The following is a 10,109-nucleotide window of genomic DNA, read 5'->3' as shown; positions in this document are numbered from 1 at the left end:
CTTGGTATGGTAAATGTCTGTTTTTCTCATTTATATTTTAAGTAAGCCATAAAACCTTATCATTATTTTTTGACATAACTATAAAAAGAAATATTTAGTTTTAAATAAATGTGAATAAATTATACGTTGGAAAATTGCAAACTAAGCCTTATAGACACATTGTTTTATTTCATAAAGAGCAATGAGATTATCAACTCTATAGCAATGGTCTCTAGGACAAAAGAATCTTAGTATTTATCCTATTTAGAAGAAACAGAAAATTTTTGTGAAACAAACATTCTCATCGAAATAACTGAAAGGTTTCAATTTACTGGCATATTTGGTTAAATGTGTTTTCTCTAAAATAGTTTATCTCAGACTGTTAACTAATTTTCCTAAAGTGGGAATGGTAGGGGAATAGCTGTATTGCACAACCAGTACTTACTTTTTCTGATATTTCTCCAAGAGGGGCTGTTCATTAAATTACTTTATCTGGTGTGATTGCAAATAACATGCTTCAATTTAAAAAGCAATGTAGGTTAAAACTGTCACATATTATTGAAAAAAGCAATTACAAAAAACAGTATATATAATAGTTTCCAACTTATGACTCAAAAAGTAATAAAAATATGTTAGATAAATGAAAAAACAGGAAAATCAATTAAGGGCATAGGATTATGAACTGTGTCTTTAATAAGTGTCTGAATATTTATACTGAGTACATATTACTTTTACATTTGGAAAAAGAAATAAGGATATATTGGAATAGTCTTCAAAAAAGCAAGTGAAAAGTCACATGGAAGCCTCTCCATCTCAAGAACTCCTGGGACCCAGGTTTTCCAGAATCAGGCAAATCCTGCCTTTGAGCATTACAGCTGGACCAGGGTGGTAAGGCTTCTTCCCCTGAAGACATGTCAGATATGCAGATATTAGGTTCAGAAACAATTTTACAGGCCAGACCTGGTGGCTCACGCCTGTAATTCCAGCACTTTGCAGGGCCAAGACAGGTAGATCACTTGAGATCAGGAGTTTGAGACTAGCCTGGCCAACATGGTAAAACCCTGTCTCTACAAAATATACAGAAATTAGTCTGGGGTGGTGGCGCATGCCTATACTCCCAGCTACTTGGGAGTCTGAGGCAGGAGAATTGCTTGAACCCAGGAGGTGGAGGTTGGAGAGAGCCAAGATCCTGACACTGCACTCCAGCCTGGATGACAAAGTGAGACTCAGGCATTCAAAAAAAGAAAAGCAAAAAAAAATTCACAAGTGGTTTTCTTAAATTTTAATAAATTTACCTTTCCATTATAAAAACAGTAAAGCAACATATTTAAAGCCTGGAAAACAGATGCAGGAATTCCAAGTTACTATTTAACACAACTATTCTTATTTTATATATTCTCTTACAGCATTTTTGTATGTGTATTTTGCATGGTTACCACCATGGTAAATATAATATAAAATTTTATGGTCAGACTTTTTTTCACATATTAGTATGTTGTTCTTTTTTCTACATAGACTTCATACGTTTTATTTTTAAGTGACTGTATATTATTGCATTCAGTAAACATCATTATTTAGTTCATCATTCATCAATTACTGGAATGAATTTCTTAGATATTTATTGAATATTTCTACAATGCCTACAACCTAGATATAGATTATATCTCTATCTACACTTACATAGATAAGTACAGAGAGTACACAAAGACTTTATAAACACTGCCTCCTTTAATTTTTTAAATGAAAATGTCTTTAAAACATATTTCCAGCACTGGACTAGATATTTTCACATATTTTATTTCATCTTATCCTTAAACTAACCCTTCAGTATCAGGCTAACAATCCCTATTATAAGAATAAAAGAAATACAATAAGGAAGACAGAGGAAATGTACAGGTAACATTTAAGTAGCTAAATCTCAACCCAAATCTGACATCATACTCTTAGGACAAGCTATCTTTCTAAAATGTACTTTTCAAATTCCTTTTTTATTAGAACTAAAGGATAACTTAACCCTGTACTACTAAGACATTTTGGAGTCTAAGCATAAAAACTTTGATGTTCTGTTTGGCTATTATGGTATTTTATAAGTTTGTAAACAAGAGCATCTAACAGTAAAGCACATATCATGCAGCTTGCCACAGCCCTTACCTCTCACCTCATGCACATGTGTGCATGTACACACACACCCACACACGTACACATACAAATACAACCATAACCACACACAACCACACATGAACAGTCATACAAACACACACATAGAGACACTATCACATACGCACACAGACCGAAGCATACACACAAATGCACATGGTGTCCTAGGACCTTTATGTTATCTATCTGGCCTCTGAAGGCATCTGAATTCATGTCCCCTTTGTTAGAATTTTAACCAAACAGAGGTGACGCCTGTTAAGAAACTGGGAAGCAGCTGCAGTAAATCTATAATCCACACAAAACTAATAAATTTGGGAGATAATGCTGTTCATAGCAGTAGATAGGTGATTATTGGGATTATTAAATTAACCAAATATATTTACATTTGGGACATGCAAAATTCCTATTTTTTTGTTCTGCTTTGAAGATTATGCCTGTTATGATATTGCCTCAGACAAAAAACTGGCAGGATAACAATACGGTCATGAAATCAATAACTCACATTTGTGAAGACAATTTTAACTTTTTAAGTATTTTTATATCTGTAGTACAAGGCTCAGAAACAAAAATAAGAGCAATTAAAATGATGTAAAAGAGCAACTAAAACTGAAATGCCACATAACCAAACCATATAGTTTTTAAGAGCTCATACAGAAACATCAAAGAAAAAACATTTTTAAAAGAAGATTTTTATTATATTGCCTAACTTGCATTCTTAGAAACCTCTTCCAGTTATTGTCTAATCCTAAAGAATTTCACTGATTGTTTAATTCTTTGTTTCCCTGGATGATGTCAAAGGGTTTCCTCCCTTGAGGAACTGATACATTTCCCAGAAACTTAGGGACCTGGAGATGCCCCCAAGTTGCCTCACGTTCTAATTATGTTTATCTTGCAATATTTGGAACTCAGTAAATATTCTAAGAAAATCATTTTAGGACATTATAATCTGACTTTAGACAATCTTACCATTTTTTATGGCTTTTGTAATTATTATAATTATGAGTGAACCATTTTTTTAAACCTTATATTTATGCACTATCTAAAAATTAGCACTGTGATAATCTAATATTAGCACAAATTCATATCTAATGGCATCCATATTGATTGGATTATAAATTCATCTTTTTTTAAATCTTGAATTAGAAGCACTTAGAAACATCAATTCATAATAGCATGCAGGAGAAATAACTATATTGAGTAATTTGGGCATTTGTCACCTGAGAAATTAAAACTGAACAAGCTGTATCCACATGAAATTACACATACATAGGCGGACACGAGAAGCATTCTTCTTATATTCATCTTACATGTGCTCTGTATGCAGATGCCTCCAGATGCCGGTCCTGGATAACAAAAATCCTGCTTTCTGCTTATTCTAAAGCAATCTTCTGCATGTCAGAATAACTAAACAAATTGAGTCTAGGAAGTGATTGGATTCTGTATTGGTTTGCTTGGGCTGGAAAAACAAAGTACTAAAGACTGGGTGGCTTAAAGAACAGAAATTTATTTCCTCACAGTTCTGGAAGCTGGAAGTCTGAGATCAAAGTGCCAGCAGGGTTAATTTCTTCTGAAGTCTCTCTCCTTGGCTTGCAGATGGCCATTGTGATGGTTAATATTATGTGCCAACTTGACTGGGTGACAGGATGCCCAGATAACCATTATTTCTGTGTGTGTCTGAGAGTGTTTTCAGAAAAGATTAACACTTGAATTGGTGGACTGAGTAACGCAGATGCGCCTCCTGATGTGGGTGGGTCCCATCTCATCCATTGAGGGCCTGAATAGAACAAAAGGTAGAGGAAGGAGGAATTCGCCCCATTTGTTTCTGAACTGGGATATTTCATCTCATCTTCTGATCTGGAACTACAATTTGTACTATCTGTCCCCTGGTTTTCAAGCCTTTGGACTTGAACTAAATTACACCCCTGGCTTCCATGTGTCTCCAGCTTGTAGACAGCACATCATGGGACTTAGCCTCCATAATCATTTGAACCAATTCCTCATAATAAATCTCCTTCATATATATTTATATACATATAAAAAATACTTGGAAGCCTCAGCACAGGCTTCCATTGTCACAGTGGACTAATGTCCAAGGGGCCTGCTGGAGCTGGAATCATCAAGACCATGCTATTTCAGGCAGCAGGAAGGAGGAAGGCAGAAATGGCAATAGGGGATGCCCTAGAACACCTGCCTCCTCAGGAGTCTTCGTGTGTGAATATGTATGTTATGTATTATAATATACATATGTATATATTTATATGTATATATACATTCATACAGTACATATATACATCTCTATATATGTATATATACACATGCATAGTTGTTTTCTTTGGAGAACGCTAAAACAGTCATCTTCTTCCTCTATCTTTACACATCATGTCTGTGTTTTAATTGCCTCTTTTTTGGGATATAAGTCATATAGAATTAGGACCCACCCTAACGACTTCATTTAACCTTAATTACCTCTTTAAAGGGCCTAGAAGTTCCTACTTCAGGACTTCAGGCTGGGCACAATGGTTCATGCCTGCAAACCTAGCACTTTGCAAGGCTGAGGCAGGAAGATCAATTGAACTCAGGAGTTCGAGACCAGCCTGAGCAAATAAGGATTTTACCTGTCTCATTTCCTCTGCATCATTAGTATCTAAAACTGTCTGGAGCAAAGTGTATGCAGAATAAATATGGTTGGATGTTAAATATCTGAAACCCCATTCCTACAAAAAATACAAAAATTAACAAGGCATGGTGGCACATGCCTGTAGTCCCAGCTACTCAGTAGGCTGGGGTAGGAGGATGGCTTTAGCCTGGGAGGTGGAGGTTACTGTGAGCTGAGATAATGCTACTGCACTCCAGCCTGGGCGATAGAGCCAGACCTTGTTTCAAACAACAAAAAAAAAGAATAAATTAGGACTTCAACATGTGAATTTTGGAGAAATACAGTTTAGCCCATAAAAGACTTATTTCTGTATTTTATAATGGTGAAATAAGTAACTACTACCTTTGCAGAGTTGGGTTGGCAATAGAGGATGCCCTAGCATTGTTTAAAACAAAAGAAAAAGAAAAATGAAGTTAGAAGACATCTAGCTTTTTAAACCATATTCTCCACCAACTCAGCCAGACAAAGGCAGTTTGGTCCATAAAGAGGTGCTTTTCATCTTAAGTAGCAGTGGAAAGACCCCTTTGCCAGCCAGTCTGGTCCCCTCTTGCAAAGCTGTATGCACATGCTGGGTGCATAATAAGAACAAAGAAAAACAGAAACAAAAACAGGGTGACTGAATGACTCTCCTCTTCCATTCATGATCATGTGTATTGTCACCACTGGTCCCCAAAATCCAAAATTATAGACATTAGGATAGTGGTGCTCAAACAACTAGGACAAGTCCACATCAAACTATCTAGGAAACATTTTTTATACGTTCTCAACCTCAAACATATCAGAATATGTGAGTGAAGAGATGAAGCAGGTAGGATTATATTCATCTGTATACAACATAAAAGTGAAAATAAGGGTGACTTTACACAGAAGTTCAGAGAAAAGTGGTCTAGAGTAGGTATGGTTGCTCCACGGTCATCAGAGATCCAGCTCTTTCCATCTCTCTGGCTGCTATTCTTAGCACAGGCTTCCATCATCACGGTAGACTAATGTCCAAGGTGGCTGCTGGAGCTGGGGCCATCGAGACCAAGCTATTTCGAGCAGCAGGAAGGAGGAAGGCAGAAATGGCAATAGAGGATGCCCTAGCACATCTGCCTCCTCAGGAGTCTTCCTGGAGATCCTGTCTGGTAGCTTCCTCTTTTAATTCATCAGCAAGGGAGTCTAGGAAAAGTAATGTCTCAGATGCACCATTCTGAATAAAATCAGTTTGGTTCCAAAATGGCCGAGGGATAATGTGTGTTGTAAGTGCTTGCTGAGGGACTCTAATAATTAATACATCTTAACTCCTTGAGAATCACTGTTAAACAGTTTCTTGGAGAATTTTCTTGAGTTTGCCGTCCCAAAGAAATTAATTGAAGGACACTTTTTTCATTTGACTCCCCGCATCCATTCTGCCTGTTCTCAACAATAGCCCAGATTTTCATTTGAGCATTGAGCCCTGTCCCACTCTCAGTCTATATGGTCCAGGTGTAGGCCCATCTTTAGCTCTAGGGATCAGGCAAATGACCCCAGCCTAAACCTCATCAGCATGTATCCCATTGGCCAAGCAATTGGTTCAAGGGTAAGCATATGACCTAAGCCAATCAAATCAGGGTGTGTCTCAAAACTTTTGCTAGAATGTAAACTCAGTAGAAATAAGGATCTTACCTGTCTCGTTTCCACTACTTCCTCAGCATCTAAAACTGACTGGAACAAAGTATATGCTTAATAAATATGATTGGATGTTAAATATCTGAAAATGGAGCTCAGAGATTAGAGAAAAACCAGATTTTGATTACATGGTTTGAATCTCTGTCTCTATGTACCTCAACTAAATCTACCCTTGGTTCATTGAGTTACTAAGTCCATGAATTTTCTTTATTTGCCTACAGCAGCTTGAGTTGGAATTTCTCTTACTTGCACCCAAAAGGTAATAGGGAAGTAGGCAGGACCAGTAAACTAAGCCAGTAAAGGCTTAACATTTTATTCAGCTCAGAATATATTAATCATTTCTATTGAGCAAAAGAACTAAAAACATACAGGATGATTTAATAAGTAGGATTTTGAAATATGAAGAGATGAGGAGTCGCCCTCTGATGCGCATCTTATTTTGTTTTTAACAGTCAGTGAGTCACCCCACAGAAATACAAACTACCATCAGAGAATACTATAAACACCTCTTCACAAACAAGCTGAAAATCTAGAAGAAATGGATAAATTCCTAGAAACAAACACCCTCCCAAGACTAAACCAAGAAGAAGTCAAATCCCTACATAGATCAGTAACAAGTTCTGAAATTGAGGCAGTAATTAATAGCCTACCAATCTAAAGAACCTCAAGACCAGACAGATTCACAGCTGAATTCTACCAGAGGTACAAACAGGAGCTGATACCATTCCTTCTGAAACTATTCCAAACAATTCAAAAAAAAGGGACTCCCCTTATCTCATTTTATGAGGCCAGCGTCATCCTGATATCAAAATCTGGCAGAGACACCACAAAAGAAGAAAACTTCAGGCCAATACCCCTGATAAACATTGATGTGAAAATCCTCAATAAAATATGGGCAGACCAAATCCATCAGCACATCAAAAAGCTTATCCACCACAATCTAGTCTGCTTCATCCCTGGGATGCAAGGCTGGTTCAACTACGCAAATCAGTAACTGTAATCTGTCACATAAACAGAACCAATGACAAAAACCACATGATTATCTCAATAGATTTGGAAAAGGCCTTTGATAAAATTCAACATCACTTCATGTTAAAAACTCTCAACAAACAAGGTATTAATGGAACATATCTCAAAATAATAAGAACTGTTTATGACAAATCCACAGCCAATATCATACTGAATAGGCAAAAGCTGGAAGCATTCCCTTTAAAAACCAGCACAAGACAAGGATGCCCTCTCTTGCCACTCCTATTCAACACAGTATTGGAAGTTCTGGCCAGGGCAATTAGGCAAGAGAAAGAAATAAAGGGTATTCAAATAGGAAGAAAGGAAGTCAAATTGTCTCTGTTTGCAGATGACATGATTCTATATTTACAAAACCCTATTGTCTCAGCCCAGAAGCTCCTTAAGCTGATAAGCAAGTTCAGCAAAGTCTCAGGATACAAATTCCATAAGCAAAAATCACAAGCATTCCTAATATACCAACAAATAGACAAGCAGAGAGCCAAATGAATTCCCATTCATAATTACAGCAAAGAGAATAAAATACTTAGAAATACAGCTAACAAAGGATGCAAATTACCTCTTCCAGGAGAACTACAAATTACTACTCAAGGAAATAAGAAAGGACACAAACAAATAAAAAAACATTCCATCTTTATGGATAGGAAAAATCAATATTGCAAAAATGGCCATACTGTCCAAAGTAATTTATAGATTCATTGCTATTCTCATCAAACTACCATTAACATTCTTCACAGAATTAGAAAAAACTACTCTAAATTTCCTATGGAACTAAAAATGAGCCCACATAGCCAAGACAATCCTAAGCAAAAAGAACAAAGCTGTAGGCATCACACTACCAGACTTCAAACTATACTACAAGGCTACAGCATGGTAGTGGTACCAAAACATCATGGTACTGGTACCAAAACAGATATATAGACCAATGAAACAGAAGAGAGGCCTCAGAACTAACACCACACATCTACAACCGTCTGATCTTTGACGAACCTGACAAAAACAAGCAATGGGATTCACTATGTAATAAATAAATGGTGCTTGGAAAACTGGATAGCCATATGCAGAAAACTGAAATTAGACCCCTTTCTTACACCTTATACAAAAATTAACTCAAGATGGATTAAAGACTTATGTGTAAAACACAAAACCATAAAAACCCTAGAAGAAAACCTAGGCAATATCATTCAGGACATAGGCATGAGCAAAGACTTCATGACAAAAATGCCAAAAGCAATTGCAACAAAAGCCAAAATTGACAAATTGGATCTAATTAAACTAAAGAGCTTCTACACAGCAAAAGAAACTATCATCAGAGTGAACAGGCAACCTACATAACAGGAAAAAATTTTGCAATCTACCTATCTGACAAAGGTCTAATATCCAGAATCTGCAAGAAACTTAAACAAATTTACAGGAAAAAAAAAATAAACAACCCCATCAAAAAGTGGGCAAAGGATATGAACAGACATCTCTTAAAAGAAGACATTTATGGAGCAAAAAAACATGAAAGAAAGCTCCTCATCATTGGTCATTAGAGAAATACGAAACAAAACCACAGTGAGATACCATCTCATGCCAGTCAAAATGGTGTTAATTAAAAAGTCAAGAAACAATAGATGCTGGCGAGGCTGTGCAGAAAAAGGAATGTTTTTACACTGTTGGTGGGAAGGTAAATTAGTTCAACCATTTTGGAAGACAGTGTGGTGATTCCTCAAGGATCTAGAACCAGAATTACCATTTGGCACAATAACCCCATTACTGGGTATATACCCAAAGGAATACAAATCATTCTACTATAAAGACACATGCAAGCATATGTTTACTGCAGCAGTATTTACGATAGCAAAGACGTGGTACCAATCCAAATGCACATCAATGATAGACTGCATAAAGAAAATGTGGTACATATACACTGTGGAATACTATGCAACCATGAAAAGGAATGACATCATGTCCTTCGTGGGAGCATAGATGAAGTTGGAAGCCATCATCCTCAGCAAACTAACACAGCAACCAAAAACCAAACACCACATATTCTCATTCATAAGTGGGAGTTGAACAATGAGAACACATGAACACAGGGAGGGGAACAATACACACGGGAGCCAGTCGGGGAGTGGAGGATGAGGGGAGGGAGAGCATAAGGATAAAGAGCTAATGCATGTGGGTTTTAAAACCTAGGTGACAGGTTGATAGGTGCAGCAAATCATCATGGTATATATATACCTATGTAACAAACCTATACATTCTGTACTTGTATCCTGGAAATTAAAGTAAAATTTTAAAAAAGAAAAGAAAATCATGAGTCTTTTCAACAAATTGGTACTGGAATAACTGGACATCTATATGCAAAGAAACAAATCTGGACAAGATTTACACTTTACACAAAAATTAATTTAAAACAGGCCACAAGCCTAAATGTATAATGCAAAACTATACAACCCCTGGAAAATACCTTAGGAAACAAATCAAGGTGACCTTGCGTTTAGTGATGACTTTTAGATATAACATCAAAAGCATGATCCATGAGAGAATAAATTGTTAAGTTGAACTTCATTAAAATTAAAAACGTCTTCTCTGCAAAAGGCACTGTTAAGAGAATAAAAAGACAAACCACAGACAGAGATAATATTTGCAAAATACC

The sequence above is a fragment of the Sapajus apella genome, unplaced genomic scaffold (assembly GCF_009761245.1).
Source record: "Sapajus apella isolate SASKATOON/1434 unplaced genomic scaffold, GSC_monkey_1.0 scaffold27, whole genome shotgun sequence".
NCBI classification, from domain to species: Eukaryota; Metazoa; Chordata; class Mammalia; order Primates; family Cebidae; genus Sapajus; species Sapajus apella.
The sequence above is the reverse complement of the archived record's forward strand: the minus strand, read 5'-3'. Positions refer to the sequence as shown.